The sequence below is a fragment of the Thermobia domestica genome, chromosome 6, assembly GCF_964235325.1.
Source record: "Thermobia domestica chromosome 6, izTheDome1.hap1.1, whole genome shotgun sequence".
NCBI classification, from domain to species: Eukaryota; Metazoa; Arthropoda; class Insecta; order Zygentoma; family Lepismatidae; genus Thermobia; species Thermobia domestica.
In genome coordinates, this window is record NC_137459.1 from 175056273 (window position 1) to 175072322 (window position 16050).

The 16050-nt window shown below is 36.5% G+C and overlaps 1 protein-coding gene across 1 annotated transcript in view; it reads right to left on the reverse strand.

The window, feature by feature from the left end:
- Positions 1–16050, reverse strand: part of fs(1)M3 (female sterile (1) M3) — a 289266-nt gene that overhangs the window by 258805 nt on the left and 14411 nt on the right. The window lies entirely within an intron of this gene.

Here is a 16050-nt window from a genome sequence, read left to right on the forward strand (position 1 = left end):
AAAATGCACAGTTACTTCAAAATATATTATTAAATACTTGAAATTAGATTGTCATATTGATAAATTGTGTATGCAACTCAAAAATAAATAAGGAGAGCATTTTGTACTTTAAAAAAACTGATAAAGCTTTAAAATTTTGTATAAAAGTTGAGTATTGCTCTAATGTTGAGGACATATTAGAAAAAGTATGCGAAATCAAAAATATAAAATAAAAAGAGGAACTGGCTAAGAGACTTGAGAATAAATTTTACTCACACGAACGTACTAGAATGTATGGTGGAAGGAAAAGTGGGAAAGATAAATACTAGATGTGAAATCTAAATACCGAAGAACAATCACGTGTTTTAAAATAATAAATCTTACACAACCATCTTATGAAGGAACCTATCCAAGTGTAACTCTGACTTCGAGTCGAGACTGTGGCCGATGGATATCATGTCCCAAAAGAACATAACACGAAAAGGGATACATCCTCGATCGCAACCATTACGGAGATATAAGCGTGAAAAGTTAGAAATTGAGCTCCATACTATACATTACAAAGTCAGATTCCGGGTCAGGTTTTTCGGAAACGGTCAGGTAAAGAAACTCAGCGAACACATAGCAAATTAGTGTGGGGAGCACAGCATCTTTTGAATGAAAAATTTGTGTCCCCGAGGCACTCGCAGGGTCCCAGGCGGGGTCCATCTCAAAATTTGCAAATGGAACCGGGGTCAAGTAGCATACTGTATGAAAGCTATTGTTAAATAAAAGGAGATACAACAAATCTCAACTCTCTACTATAACCCTGTGCAGACGAGCAACTGGTCAAAATGTCAATACAACCTACATCAGAAAATCTATGGCCACGCTTCTAAATCCGTTAAGTTGCGACAATAACAAAACAGAAAAACACGTTTGAAAGTGCAAGGTATTGAAGTAAAGCAAATTGCTGCAGTCTCTCTCTCTCAAAAGCATCCTCCGATATATTTTATTTCTGCACCACTATTCCAGTTTATTCCAACCCCATTCCTCTCAAAGTTGCCTCACAGTTTCAAGGTTACTCCTTTTCGTCTTTACCATCATGTTTCTCGTTCAGCAAATCCCCAGATAGAAATTTCACAGTGCAATCTGTGAATTTGGGGTCCCGATGCGCGAAGCATATACCGTTGCCTTTTGACCTTCTCACCCTCCACGACGATTGCGATTGACAATGTATCCGTCCTCTTCTAGGACACGAAATCCAATGGTCATGGTTATTCTATGGTCCATTGGTCATTCGAAGTCACACTTATACTTGGATAAAGTCCGTTGTGCGACTCTGTGAGAGAGACTGCATCAATTTGCTTTACTTCAATACCTTGCACTTTCAAACGTGTTTTTCTGTTCTGTTATTGTCGCAACTTAACGGATTTAGAAGCGTGGCCATAGATTTTCTAAAATAGGTTGTATTGGCATTTTGACCAGTTGCCCGTTTGCACAGGGTTATTGTAGAGAGTTGAGATTTGTTGTATCTTCTTTTATTTAACAATAGCTTTCATACAACATGCTACTTGACCCCCGGTTCCATTTGCAAATTTTGAGATGGACCCCGCCTGGGACCCTGCGAGTGCCAAGGGGACGCAAATTTTTCATTCAAAAGGTGCTGTGCTCCCCACACTAATTTGATATGTATTCGCTAAGTTTCCTTACTCGACCGTTTCCGAAAAATCTGACCCGGAATCTGACTTTGTAATGTATAGTATGGAGCTCAATTTCTAACTTTTCACGCTTATATCTCCGTAACGGTTGCGATCGAGGATGTATCCCTTTTAGTGTTATGTTCTTTTGGGACAAGATATCCAACGGCCATAGTCTCGACTCGAAGTCAGAGTTACACTTGGATAGGATCCCTCGTTAGTAGTTTCCAAATATGCAAAGAACAGAATAGCTCACCATAATAAATTCGTGATAGTTTATGATATTTTCGTTACAAGTTTTCTTTCTAGTACGTTATTTAATCCTATTTTCATTTCTAGAACATTAAAGTGAACGAATTTTTATTGTGACGATAATGATGTCCTGAATGAAAGCTTATTTTCACGCCCACCTGAAAATAAACTATTGAAGAGTTCATTAATAAATAACCTGCCCTAATGAAAGGGCAGGTAAAACTGCCTGTGCTGTTTACATTAGAGTATGTCACTTATGTACAAGAATTGGTAGATATTATGATACGTTGTTTCATGTAACACTAAGGACATGAATTACTGGACCTGCAGTTGAATGTAATCCAATAATTAATTGAGGTTTTATCCAAGACACAACATACTTGCAGTCTAATTTGAACTATAAGGGCAAAAAATATAGCACTCAACAATCAACAAAGGGAAAAAGAGAGATACGTTAGGCATTCCTTCCTCAGCATAATTTATTTCCAGGTTTGTTCTGAAAGTAAGAAAAAATCAATTTTCCACACCTACAGCAATAGATCAACAGTTTCCCACACATTGGGTAATTAAAAATTAGTATTGATAGAATGCATTTGACTGCACGTGCATTTTAACAGAAAACACCACTACGTTGTACAATCAGGGACACTTCTAGATGGTACAGCCATATGGAGATTTACAGCTAAAGTGCTCCACCAACTGAGTCCCAAGCATTTGCCGGGAACTATGCAACCAAATTAGCTGTAAAGAAAGGCGGGTGGCATAATCGCCAGGAGCTGAACATTCCCGTACACTTGGGCGAAATTCCCACTACTGTCTACACCATCATTTCTCCAAAATGAAATAAATCTTAGACGTGTACTTCTTATGGCAAACATATTATTTGATATTTGTCCTATTTGTGAAGATAAATTGAAACAAAAAATTAAAGTCCAATCCTGTTGCTGTTGGAATGAACTTTCTTTCAGTCGTTTGATCTGAAATTACTTTGCAGAGTCTGAACAAATATTCTGTCACTTCAGGAGGGTAGGAAGAACGGATACTCCCCTCCTTAAGTGTGAAAACACACACATTTAATCAAATGTTTTGTGAGAGTGAGCCCATTGGTATAGCACTTTTATGATTTCAATTTTTGCTCCCAAGCAGTCTTATCTCATAGCTGATGACCTTGGAGAACGAGAAATGCAAATATGATTAAAGAGAGATACAGTCACATGTGCAAATTTAAAATTTGAGACAAAATGATCAGATAGCATCCATATTTTGTCGAAAAGTTTGATTTGGTAAGTAGACATGTAAAAGCTCACCCGAACCTGAGAGCATCCCACTACCAATTGTTGAATTAAAGTGGAGAACTCAGTTGAGAATATCAGATGATTACAGAGCGGAAGAAACATCTTCAGATATGGGAAACAATGAAAAAATTCAAGTGCCCTGAAGAGGATCGATCCATCAACCTTACGATTACCAAGCAACGACTCTACTCACTCATCCACGGAGCCACACAGAAAGATAGGCAGTCGTAAGTCAGACACAGAACATTTGTTACTAACAAAACGTTTATTTGTAAGGGGGAAAGCTAAGGAAATTTCCCGTCTCTAGTTTTTCTTTCCCTGGCACTAACTTAATTACTGTTGTCCCAGCCTGGGAAGAATATTTTCCACCCCTCCATAAACTTTCCTAACAATTTTCATACATTTATATATAAGGTGTGATTCAGCATAAGTGTCGCGAAATTGTAATCAAGATAGAGAGCGCCATACTCACGATAAACTATTTATTCTTTCTTGCACGAACAGAAGGTACAAAACGCTGCAAGAAAATGTTACAACTTGGTTGACATGGGTCCATGCCTGTAGGTCTCCACCAGCTTTGCTGCGGAACCTCATAAACAGCCTTTTTCCGGACTTTTCTGCCACTCGCTTGGAAATGGTTGCCCCACGTGCTTGAAACCATTAAAATTTTTTGGAGGCGTCTTCCTTTTCTTGTATTTAGACTTGTATAGTGCCCAATATCTTTCGATAGGTCGATTTTGGGGCACATTTGCGGGGTTAATGTTTCTGGGAACGAAGTTGATGATGATGTTCTCTAAAAGTTTGGTCACTGTACCCCCATAATGTGAAGTTGCCAGGTCTGGCCAAAATAATACATTACCCATGGTTCTCTTCTTCCCCAAAAAATGGCAATAGCCGTTTCTGGGATGCACTCTTCTCTATATAAATCCTGGTTCATGGAACCGGTGGTAATGAATGGTTCGGACAACACCGTCTTCAGAAATGGTTTGCCAAACCAAGTATTTAGCTGGAAATTTCGTTTTTAGTTGCACTCGAGCTTCGTGTGGGATAGCATGTTCTGGAACTAAGCTATAGTACTCAGTTCCAGCCGTTTCTTTGGGATCCGCGAACACGTATGTTTCGTCATCCATTACAAAAAAAAATGTTCTTGGAACACTCACCTTGTACTTTTGTTGTGCCCCTTTTGACTCGCTCCACTTCATATTTCGTGTGCTTTGGTCTATGCTGCTTCTTCCTAGTGACAATCTCAAGCCTCTTTTTTGTTCGATTCACTGTAGATTGCGACGTTCCCACGCGCTTTGCCAACTCAAGTTCTGAGCATGATGGATTTTGGACCAATAGTCTCTTGAGCCTTGGATCTAGCTTGGTGTTTGGTTTCGGTCGGTATGACGGCTTTAGATCAGTGCTTTCAGTATCCACGAAACGTTTTATGGCTCTCTGTGTTGTCTAAAGTTCTCTTGTCAGACACACCTTGCTTCCGGAAATGCTCTAAAGTTGCTTTTCGATTGCCGTTTTGGCTCTGGAAAAACTTGCCTATCGCCTTGCTCAGGTATTTTGACTTCACGCTTCATTCTGCACCTACTCTTACACTACAACTAGCTGGCTAGAAACTGCGATAAACACACTTTACAACGACCTATAGATGGCGATTTTCGTGCAATTTGTTCCGTGTTGGCATGACGTTACACCACACAACACTTATGCTGAATCATGCCTTAGCAGCACAAACATTTATCCACGGCTCTTCTGCACAATTATACTTACACAAAACATTTACTTCCAATTCTATTAATTCCAGAACCAAGTAAACAGAAATACCGATATGAAATTCTATATCCCGGTAATAGTCTTGCAGAAAATATCCAAATTCAATTTTTCTATTTGAAACAGGGGGATCATACACGCAAGTTGCGCCCATGAGATTTGTTTTGCGGAGAAGGGGACAGAAATTTACATTGAAAATGGCAAAACCGCACGTTTAATTATAACAATTTTATTTTTAAGAACGCCAAATGCGAAGGAGAACGAATGTATTATCTTTGGCTTGAAATAATAAAATTATGGCTGAATGTAGAAGTGAACAGAGTGATGATGTTTAGGAAGAATGCATGCTACCAAGCAGTGGCGTAGCCAGTAGGTCTGGAACCTCCGGACATTTGCACAAGTTGTTAAAAATAAGACCCAAGGGTAGAAACCAACCTAAAAGACCTCGCGATCGAGGTTGAGGCATCTCTCTTGATACTGGCACAAAAACATGGATTCAAATGGTTATGCACATGCGGAATATGTACTCTACATTGCGACCTAGAGGTCGACCGCGAGGGTGAATCAGTGGTCGCGATGATAAACAACCGAGTTTGTTTTTGCATCGATGTTCAGCGGGAGCATCGCTGTGGCTCATGTTCTCTTTGGTTCTTCTTGAAGCGCTGCAAGGAATAAAGTCTTCATTTGTTTAAAATTTCGTCTGCAGAGGATTCTGTATGTCTATACTCGAGAGGTTTTCCTGCAATGTTAAATGTGATTATGAAAGACATATTAATAGAACTAGTGAGGAATGTTTCAGTAATATGGGATAAGAAACACAAAAACATCATAATAGACACGTTTTAAATAGAGAATGGAAGAAAACAGCAACTGAAATGTGAATGTCCGGTTAGTTACTCATATTTATTTGAGAATTATTCTGTAACTTATTAGAAAAAAGAAGCTACTGTTATTTATATATATATGCTTAAAAACTCCACTTCTTTCTCCCAATTCCGAGATTTAAAAAAAGGTTTCTTGTAAATTCGTTACTGATATGAGGTAAAGAAATACATGTAAAGACAAGCACATATCCATAGGGAGAAAATGTCGTATAATGGAATTGCAGTGACGAAACTTTATTTGCTACAGTTAATACCGCCTCCTAACCGAAACCTGAAGACATACCTGTTTTCTTCAAGCACATGGAAAAATGGCCACCCCTGGCCCAGGAGGGGACCCGCAGTTTTTAAGTTGCCAAGAGCTAGCCAAGAGTCTAAGTTCTTTCCCCTCCAGAAAATCAGTAAACAAAACATTGGTTACTACTGTGTTAGTTAAGATTTATTTGGAAGAACCGTCTGCTAAAACTACTACCAAATAATCAGACATAAAGCATAGCTAATATTCAAGAATGTCCGAAATATGTAATATTTGTGAAACATAGAGAGAGAGAGAGAGAGAGAGAGAGAGAGAGAGAGAGAGAGAGAGAGAGAGAGAGAGAGAGAGAGAGAGAATTATTCCTGCACATAATAGTGCCCTTCGGTTATAATTTTAAACAAAGAAACACTTTCCATCTCATCTTCCTGATCTTCCAAAAATAGCGAGTGGCACTACGAACTTATCTGTTTCTCTGTGTGTCTGACTGTCGATCACTGACACACATAGTTCATGCTCGATTGTTTCATTCTGAGAAATTCACTTAAATAAAAGAAACATTTGTTTCCAAAAAATATACATATATTGTAGTTACTCATCCGAAATATAACGCGAAAGAAGTAACGCAAACTGGGTACACCTTGTCTCAAAAAGGTTGAGCGCATTCTTTATTGCTGTTTCGAGGCAAAAATTTTCTAAGTCCAACTTCGGGTATCTTGGGAAAAAGGTAAACCAGGTTCGAACCTCGAAGCCAACCTTTGCAATCGGGAAAAATCTTGCAGATGTGTTTTTCTTCTTTTAAATATAATAAGACTTGTTACCAAGTGTATAAAAAAGCAACATTGATTGAAATACTTAATGATACAATATTCTGAAACTTTGTATTAATGTCAGCACATACTTCTTTGTCATTTTGCTCTCCGTACTTAATGCAACATTTAGATACGTAAACGAATCTTTCCATATGTAAAAGAATGTTGAAAGTCAAGACATAGAACATAATTCTCGTCTGAGTACTAAAATAAAAGTCAAAGTAGAACAAAAACAGCGTTTGCAGTGGATGTGAATGTCATTATTGTCTAAAATGGCGCTATACATCGCTAGAAGTATCCTTCGAGGAGCGTTTGTGTTATCTCAGTGGTAAACCGTTGGATTTCAAATCTTAAGGTTGTGAGTTCGTTTCCTATTTGCGTCACTGCTCATTTTTATGAAATTCTATTTTCCGCAATGCATGGAGAATTATATATAATAATTACTTAGAGACCGGATGTTAGGCAAAATGCCTATTCTTTAATATTAAAGATATTATCAAAAATAACGTTTTAAAGTTTATATGGGGGTTAAAAATTTCGATTTAAGCCAATTTTATTTTGTCTATTTTGCCTATTTCGACCTTTACTGCCTAAATAATTGTTTTAATGCCTAATGTTGCCTATTCTATGCATTTTCTTCAAAATAAGCCTTCATTGGGAAAATATAATACATATATATATATATATATATATATTAGGTGTTTGTAAACACAAGCACGTGGTACGCTACAATATATATACAGGGTGAACCTCAAAGATATGCACATACTTTGGGAGGTGATTAATGATATCAAAAGAAGACAAAAGGTCCTGTTGTATTTTGTCGAATTCTGTGTCGTGTACAAGTGACAGTGGTGCCAACTTGGAATCGAGAATCGAATCTTGACAATTGGAACGGAACAGACAGATGTGCACATACTTCGAGAGGTGGTTCGTGACATGAAAAGAAGACAAAAAGTCCTCTTGAATGTCACGAATCACCTCCCGAATATGTGCACACTTTTATATCTCTTTCCAATCGTCAGAATTCGATTTTCGATTGCAAGTTGGCCCCCCTGCCACTCGTACACGACGCGGAATTCCACAACATGCAACAGGACTTTTTGTCTTCTTTTGATGTCACGAATCACCTCCTGAAGTATGTGCTAATCTTTCAGGTTCACCCAGTATATATGGTATGCATAACAAGCTTCGCTTTTATATATACAATAAAAGAAGATATTAACAAACAAGTATGTTTCTATATTCTTTGAACATTATCTATGACTTGAATCTATTTTTTAATGGTATTAAGTATTTATCTTCATTATTTGGAGATATATTTTAGTGCCTATTTTACTGCCTATTTTTTAAATTTTTAGTGCCTATTTGCCTTCCTATTTGCCAGGTTTTTAGTGCCTAAACAACCGGTCTCTAAAATTACATTAAAATACATCAGTTGTGTATATATATATATATATATATATATATATATATATATATATATATATATATATATATATATATATATATATATATAACCATTGCAGAACATAGTGATTAATTTGTTTAAAACATAACAGATGTTCACAGTAACGTTCGTATTCTATACGTGAATGTTAAATACAAATTAAGAAAATAATATCATCGCAATATATAAATTATGTAGTGTATTTATTTGCAGCTATTTGTCATACAGAAGTTATTTCTCAATTTTCTCATTACAGCAAGTTATTTACGCTTTCTGAAAGGTAAAGAGACTATGAGGGTATAAACAGAAATTATTATACAAACTCCAATCTTGGTTATAGACACAAAACTCACGATACCCAAAACCATGTAAACAGAAACTCTACGAACTAGAAGTCATGTCTAAAAAACTTATTTATACTTTAGAAAGAAGGCAGAATAGGATTTCTTTCCATAGGATTTCAGTTCAATAATCTGCAATGCTTTTGTATATGGATGTGGTCCCTTTCTTTCCGCCTCTTTTATATATATATATATATATATATATATATATATATATATATATATAGATAGATAGATAGATAGATAGATATAGTGTGTGTGTGTGTGTGTGTGTGTATGTTCCATCATGTAAACAAACTTCCTACATATAGTGCTTACAGTCTAAAAAAATAGTAGTACTCTCAAGGTAAGCTATTGGGATTTGGAGGTGCATATATATAAAGTAAAAGAGATCGATATTAGTGTCGAATCCATAGTTATCCTTGTTGCAGATATTAATAATTACAACTCGGAAAGCCTTAAAGTCCAAATTTAACTCTCACGTAAAGCTCCTTTGTGGTTAAGCGTATAGCGTACACGCTTTCGGCGTGGGAGACCCAGATTCCGCCCCCAGCGAGAGCTAATGTAGTTCGGATTCTATGTTAATTAGTAGGTCTACGTCTCATTTAGTCTTACTACTGAACGGGACGTTAAACTCAAAATCAACTCAATTGATTAAAAGCCATCATCATGGCGGGCGATAAAGGATGAAAAATAAAATGTCTCAAGAGACAGAATAGTGTTAAATCCATAGTTTGAGTTCGTTACGCTATTACAAACACAATGACATTTAATGCCAGGTTTTAGCATGAGCGACTATGCCACCTGGATTTTGAATTTACAGGAGTAACATCGAAAGCGTTACGCACACAGCTCTAAATGTTTTGATGTATGTATACGTGTATATTCCAGCAAAAACTCGGAATGTCTGGAGCAACTTTTACCTAACATGGGAGACATATTACTTTCAATCTAAGAAAGAAAATATTGTGGAATTCAGATACCTCGAGGGATGGAAGTTGGGAGGAGTGACATGTAAAAATAGTGCAAAATGACTGATTGTAGAGGGTTATCCATTGTTTTCTGGATCTTGGAAATGAGTAGTGACGCACTGAATGGCGTTATATCCAAATTCATCCCCATCTTTACAGGATGAGGGGCTTGGAGATATGATAATTAAAATGTAAAACCTTACTTAAATATTTGTCGAAGTAATAGTTTTCTATGGTCGCGAGAGCGTTTCTAATAACTTTGGAATGTAGTTTTTACCCACTTCAAGATGGACTTTTTAATCGTATTAATTTCTCACCTTAAGAAGAAATTACCATCTCAACTTGTATATGTATCAAGCTAGCTTTCGCAATCGAGAAAAAATATGTAGATGTATGTCTCGTCTTTTAAATGATATACCAAATGTGAAGGTGCGTGTCGGCAATTTTCTCAAATTTTCCACATAGATAATACCCCACCAGAAAGCAATAAATCTCGAAACGGTTCACAGTACCATCTCACAGAACTCGAGAAAGAGGGATCTGTTTGATTGGCTAAATTAAGACCTCAATAATTTATACTTCTACAAGCGAGATTTTCTTAATCGTTTCCGTGGCGAAGTCAGAGGAATATGCGGCAAATAAACTTAAGGTTGAAGGTTCGCGCCCACCTCGGGATACTTCCTTTTTTCTAGTCTTTTACACTCACCTGAATATAAAAAAATTAGGCATATAGGCGATTTAACATTTTGGGAGAGGAATTTTGTGGTTCGTTTGAGTTTCGTCGAGTCTCTGCCGCTGGTGGTATAATTTTAAAAACGGAAGTAGGGGCCACCACGGATCGTAGCTGCGGGATTACCAACTTTTGGCGGAAGGTCGCCAGTTGCGCATCGGTGGTGGGGGCTGGGGGCATGGGAGCTTGTATCTGAAAACTAAAAGAATAAAGAAGCATGGTATCCATGAAGACCGTTGGCACTAATCAAAACCTGAAACGATGAAACAGATGTCAAAACCAGGAAACATGTATTTTATACAGGGGTGTAGCCAGCAGGTTTGTGCAGGAGGGACCCGTCGTTTTTGAGGGAGACGGGCAGCTGCAATGTACAAAGCCAAAAAAGATGTGTTGCTGCTAGTGTTTTTGAGGCCTGAAAGAAAGGAAAATTTTGGTTTCCTTGTGGAAAACTAAAAACACTATTTTAGCTTATTATTATTATTATATTATTATCCATAAATTATATTCAAGATAGCTTTTATTATCCTTAATCAAGAACTACTGCCCGGGACTAAACGCTATACTTTTGTGCATAACTATAAAGGTAACCAAGAAAGTTCTGTCCCTTTTCGTGGGGGTCTGTGTTCAATTGGACTTCACACCGTCAGTTGAATGCGAGTGGAGATAAGGCGAACGTCAGTTGTTGGAGTTGGTATATCCAACATACTACCTGCTTGTGGCAATTCAGATACACCGTGAACTTGCGTAAAGACAGAGGGAACATAGGAGCATGTATGCTGAACGAGTTCAAATGGAGGTCAAATGCCGCTGTAGCGGGACAGAAGATATGCCAGGCCTTTGGTGAGGGTGTCATGACGACGCGGACAGTGTAGCGATGGTTTAACAAGTTTAAGGACTACGACGAAACACCCGTCCGATTATCACCTGTTCCATTCTTTGGACAATCACCTTAGAGGACGCCAGTTCAAATCCCTAGTAGAACTCCAAAATGCACCTGATATATTTTTCGTTTAACAACCCACCAAGTTCTACCGCGATGGATTCCATAGCCTTCCAGAAAGTTTTCAGAAGGCCGTCGATGCTGATGGGGACTATTTTTGATCTTCCAGGTTAAGTGACATATCGATGTTCGAAGGTGGTGCGTGAAAAGCAACAAAACTTTTCTTCGTTACCTTTATATTTCAATTTAAGACCTTGCATGCAGAATCTATCTACACAACATTGATTTTCTTTGAAATTTCACTTAATTTCTTTACTTTTTCCTGGAAAAGATATTTATTATTTGTGACTAAAAAAATAATAATTCTATTACACTGAGTAGAAATAAAAGAGAGCGAATGAAATCCAAATTGAAAAAAAAAAAACTTTCTCACCAAATTTTTCATCCTCTATGTCTTTTAAAACACTTGTTAAAGCAGATAAAAATACACTGTGCTTACAAATCAGTTTAGTACCTTTCTTTTAAGCCTGTATTTATAGTACCTTGTTAAAACGTTTGTCTTCAAACTGTCAAATATAAATTGCAGTAGATTGTGTAATCTGGTGTCACAAAAAAGTATCCTATTTTTCGATCGGTATAAGGAAGAGATATTATACTATTTTTCGATCGGTATGGAAAAACAATATTTCTCCATACTATTTTACCGTAAATTATTAATTGTCAATAAACTTTGTAAACTTTGTTACTTTTAAATGAATGAAGGGAGATAATTTTACTATGATGTTTTAAAAGCTGGTCATTTGGGGGCGCCTGGCCCCGACAGCCCCCCTTGGCTACACCCGTGATTTTATAATTTGAAAGGTACCCTGTGTCGAGGGAAAAGATTTGCCCAAGGTTCCCCGGAGGGTCTCAGGAGGGGTACAACTCAAAATTTAAAAAAGGACAAGGGGAATCAATTAGTATGTCTTTTAAAAGTATTGCTAAAATTTAAAAAAATAGTAAGAGTCTCGAGTCTTTATGCTAACTTCTTCAAAATAGCGAGCGTTCAAGATGTTAATAAATACTTCATTGAAAACTCCGTGACCACCTCTAGAAATGTGAAACTGTTAAACTACCCAGAAGAGGTAAACACTTGTCTTACCATAGCAAAAGTATAATGCACCAAGGTAAAACAAGAAGTGCCCCATTATGGGTTTATTACATCACTAATATTAAATTCTACGTTCCACGATTGTGTCTTTATGCTAAAGGACAGGGTGATTGTGAATTATGAAATTAATGGTAGAATACAGAATGATCCCACAACCAACTATGAACCACTCTGAACCATTGTGACCAACTCCGACCCACCAAAACTCATCATCAACTCTGACCCATGATCCACGTCCTTCTCTCTATTGACTAAAGAGATTACACTTGAAATAAAACAAGACTGTGAAATTATCACTTATCGGAGTTTGAATTTCTATTGTCAATTGCTCAAGCACCGCTTTGTTACGGTGGATCTGACCTTTACGATATACAATGGTAAAGTGTTTCTCATCTTCCAAATTAAGACGAATTTAAATTTATCATATATAATTATCTCTTTCTTGGCTTACAGATACATTTCAATAGAAAACAGGATGGAATTTGAAAGTATCAAATCAAAATAAAGTAGACCAACGTAAAAAAAAAAACTTTTTCCATAGAATTAAGCATGCCGTACTAATTTAAAATATCCATGTAATTAAGGTTGGAATACAAATTTTGTCCATTTCTCTCACACAACTTTATAGCTTTTTTTCCTTATGTATATTAAACACCAGCTTCAGCAATTATTATACTGAATTTCACCTCGGTAAGTTGAACGGCTTGTAAGATACTCTATTTTTTGCAAAATTTCGGACCTACTCCCCCCTAAGGATGTGTGTTGTAATGAAAGTGATAAGCGTATGATAACTTCTATGTAAAGACCATCTGCTGTGGCATGCTTCATAAGGACAATTCCAGTCTGCTCACGTGACCTTTGGGGTTCATGAATTTCTTGCAAGCGTTCCGACTTTAGATTCTCTGTTTATTCCCTCTTTTTATGCTTCGGGTAATTTTTAAGAACATCAGTAACATGTTGTAATACGAATGTTGAGAAGTAACCTCTATATGACAAACAGCTGCAAATAAATACACTACATAATTTATTTATTGTGATGATATAATTTTCTTAATTTGTATTTAACATTCATATATAGAATACCAACGTACTGTGAACACATGTTATATTTTAAACATAATAACCACTATGTTCTGCAATTATTATATGTTATATATATGTATACAACTGACGTATTTTAATGTAATTATTTTATACAATTTTTCATGCATTGCGGAAAATAGAATTTCATAAAAAAAGCATTGACTCACATGGGAATCGAACTCAGAACCTTAAGATTTGAAATCCAATGGCTTACCACTGAGCTAACACAAGCGCTCTTCGGAAAATACTTCTAGCGATATATAGCGGCATTTAGGATAATAATGACATTCATATCCAGTGCAAACGCTGTTTTTGTTCTACTTTGACTTTTATTTTAGTACTCAGACGAGAATGATGTTCTATGTCTTCACTTTCAGCATTTTTTTACATACGGAAAGATTCGTTTACGTATCTGAATGTTCCATTAAGTATGGAGAGCAAAATGACAAAGAAGTATGTGCTGATATTAATACAAAGTTTCGAAATATTGTATCATTAAGTATTTCAATCAATGTTGCTTTTTTATATAATTGGTAACAAGTCTTATTATATTTAAAAGAAGAAAAACACATCTGCAAGATTTTTCCCGATTGCAAAGGTTGGCTTCGAGGTTCGAACCTGGTTTACTTTTTTCCGAAGACATCCGAAGTTGGACTTAGAAAATTTTTCCTCGAAACAGCAATAAAGAATGCGCTCAACCGTTTTGAGACAAGGTGTACGTTACTTAAAAATTTGTAACGCGTTACCCTTAGTTACTTTGTAAAAATGTAACGCGTTACTAGGAAACGTTACTTAAAAAGTAACGCATTATAACTAACGCGTTACTTGCGTTACGTTACTTACCAAGACTGGTCTCAAAGTTACTTGCCTTGGGAACAAACCAGGCAACCCACCCATCAGATAGTTCAGTAGGCGGGGTCTCAGTTTCGATTCCCGGTAGAAGAGCCTTTGAAATATTAAATGTCCTCGATGTATCTGTGTTCGTGTCCCTGTCGTTCAAGGTTACTGGAAATAACTGTACACACCTGTTCACAAAAAGCTGGAAACTCGTTCAGAAACTAAGTCCGAAAAAGCGAGCCTAGATCCGTCACAATTCCCGCAGGTCTGTACACAGGGAATTGTATGTTCCCGCCGTTCTTCATATAGACACTAGCTACAAACCGTACTGTCATCCGAGCGATGTGAAAATGTAAAAACAAAATCAAACTACTTATCTTTGAGATTAATATTGATTACACACCTCTTGCGCAGTTCCAATTTGCAAAATCAACCATCATCTTAATTGCTGAAAACGACAGAAAATGGATATTTAAACATCCAAGTGGAATCCTGTGCTGGAGCGATTCTATTATCAATATTATAACACAATCTCTTCTAAGTTGCGCCTGTCAAGAGGGTTTATTACTGCTACTGACATTTCTGAAACTAAGGGCGACGGTTCGAGCCTCCGTGAGGAAAGTTAAACTTTTTCTTTTCCTTTTTTCAAATATACGAGAACTTTTTAAAAATATAAATTTCTACTGTGAAGTGATTGGAAACACATTATCCGACAAACTGTCACTTTTCAAATCCCCGTCCCGTTTACTAGCCCGCCATGTCCATAATTCATATACGAAAACGCTAAAAATGAGAAATGTGAACACAGTTGAATATCTAAAACCACATGTCCAAAATGCAAATTATATATAGAATCTAAGAAAAAGAAATCGGGGGCTCTGCTAACTTCATTCTTGGAAATGTGAACATTCTACAAACTATTTCATTCACTTTACAATATTTTATTTGAATAAACAAGATTTCGGTGGGGGGATCAAGCCCGGAAGTCCCCTAAAATACACTTATATATATATTTTATTCATGTATTTTTTTTTTTTTTTTGCATTACAAAAACTTAAGGTATATCATAATCTGGATTCTTATAAAACAATTTGAACAATTATTTAGAAAATATGTACTGCTTAAAATCGGATTAAATCGCAATGCCAATAATCTGTAATATCTTACATTTTTATTTATTTACATTGAGTGTGTACTTGTTTTATACTGTATAGCATGAATATCAGCTGCCATATAAGAAACAATTATCTGTAATTGCATTTAAGTAGGAAATCGATATAGTTATTATAAGAAGAATCTTGTGAAAATGAAGTGTATAATAATGGTTGTATCTGAAACAGATATTGCGTAATGGTGTAGTTGGTTACCCCTCCAGCTTTGGAATACTGAGCTCTTCAAACTGTTCTTTAGGGATGCACAGCGTCGAGTCGGGACAGAATTTTCCTGAAAAAATCCGAGTCGATACACAGCTCTTCCAATAGAAAAATGTACATTTTTCGAGTCGAGACATCACTTTTACAGCATATTGTTGAGACGAGACGGCCTCAAATCTTGTCTCGTGCGCATCCCTATCCATCCTACCTAGATAAAATCAATTTTGGATACGAATATTCAATTTATTGTAACGATAATT